This window comes from Grampus griseus, assembly GCF_964374135.1.
Source record: "Grampus griseus genome assembly, chromosome: 7".
NCBI lineage: Eukaryota > Metazoa > Chordata > Mammalia > Artiodactyla > Delphinidae > Grampus > Grampus griseus.
In genome coordinates, this window is record NC_139001.1 from 105,305,130 (window position 1) to 105,307,131 (window position 2,002).

The 2,002-nt window shown below is 39.0% G+C and overlaps 1 pseudogene across 1 annotated transcript; it reads left to right on the forward strand.

The window, feature by feature from the left end:
- Positions 1–568: 568 nt before the first annotated feature.
- On the forward strand, positions 569–1,668 carry LOC309825395 (serpin B6-like; annotated as a pseudogene). Its single transcript has one exon. The product of its transcript is annotated as a serpin B6-like (transcript).
- The last annotated feature ends 334 nt before the right edge of the window (positions 1,669–2,002 follow it).

Sequence of the window (2,002 nt, forward strand, 5' to 3'; positions counted from 1 at the left end):
ACAAAGATTAATTGAATTTAATTATGTGTTGTGATGGCTAAATTTATATGTCAACTTGACTGAGCCACAGGGTGCCCAGACAATTGGTCAAACATTACTCTGGATGTGTCTCTGAAGGTGTTTCCGGATGAGATTAACATTTCAATCAGTGCTCTAAGTAAAGGAGATTGACCTTTCTGTTTTGAGTGAGCCTCTTACTAAGTAACAAGACCTGAATAGGACAAAAAGTCTGAGTAAGAAAAACTCCTGCCTGAATGTCTTCACTGGGAAATCAGTCATTTCCTGGCTTTGACCTGGAACTGAAACATTGGATCCTCTCTGGTGGGGTCTCCAGCCTGTTGGCTTTCAGACTGGAGCTACACCATCAGTTCTCCTAGTTCTCTAACTTGGTGACTGCAGATCTTGAGACTTCTCAGTTTCCATAATCATATGAGTCAATTCCTTATTCCAAAGGATACACACACACACACACACACATATATATATATATGTAAATATATATGTATGTAATTATGTTATACACAAGTATATTATAATATACTTCTGACTTGTACGGATATTGAGAAACATGTTTTTCTACCCCATGAGCATCTTCTCTGCCCTGGTCATAGTTTTCATGGGAGCAAGTGGAAAAACCACAGCCCAGGTGTCCCAGGGATTTCTTTAAGTAAAAGCAGAGGCAGAGGTGAAGATGCTCACCAGGGTTTCAAGTTACTCCTCACCAAGGTTAACAGAACTGGCACACGCTACTTGCTTAGAACAGCCAACAGTCTCCTTGGAGAAAAGGCCTGTGATTTCCTCTCATCTTTCAGAGTTTCCTGTTGCAAATTCTACCAAGCAGAGATGGAAGAGTCGACTTGAGCAACATTTCAGAGGAGTCCAGAAACCACATAAACACCTGGGTACCCAAAAGTTAAAAGGCAAAATTATAGAGTTGCTGTCTCCAAATTCAGTTAATTCAGTGACTAATCTGATTCCTGTGAATGCCATCTAATTCAAAGGAAACTGGGCTCATCAACTTAACAAAGTGCAGACCAAAGAAAGACAATGGAAACTCAGCAAGAATGAAGACAAGCCTGTGCAAATGATGTTTAAGGAATATACCTTTAAAAAGACCTATATAGGAGAACTATTCACCAAAATTTTGGTGCTTCCCCATATTGGCAAGTAGCTGAATATGTTCATCATGCTTCCAGATGAAAAGACCAGTTGGAAAAGTGTGGAAAAATAACTTACTTACGAGAAAATCATAGAATGGACAAAACTAGACATGATGAATGAAGAAGAGGTGGAAGGTTTCCTCCTGAGATTTAAGCTGGTGGAGAAATAGGACAGGCAGGATGCTCTTTGCAGTATGGGAATGATGGATGCCTTGGAGCAGACCAGGGCAACTCTTCTGGAGTGTCATCCAAGAGAGACCTCTTTCTGCCCAAGATCCTGCACAGTTCCTTCGTGAATGTCAATGAAGAAGGCATGGAGATAATGGCCACCACTGCTGCCATCATGATGATGCCACCTGTAAGAATGATCCCCAGGTTCTGTGAGGACCACCCCTTCCTTTTGTTTATCCAGCACAACAAAACCAATTTTATTCTTTGTGTGGCTGATTTTCTTCCCTATAAAGAAATGGTTGGTGCAGCTGATAGACATTCTCCTGTCTCCTACTAACCCACTTTTCCTCTGAAACTTCACAGTGTATCTCCAAGCCAAAATGATTTTGGTGACAATCCAAACATAATGGGTCCAATTTTTTTAAAAAAAATCTAAATAATTAAATATAAGTGATTCTTTTTCTCTGGAGAGCCCTGACTAATACATGTGTGGATTCACTTAAAAATAAAATGGGTGTGTTTAAGTGTATACAGATAATTATTTACCCACATTCATATATAAAATATATTATGCATACTGTAATAAATATTTTAACCACATCATATATTATATACAGAGGACAGAACAATAGAGAAAGGAAGAGGAATTAAAAGGTGATAACTAAAAAGTC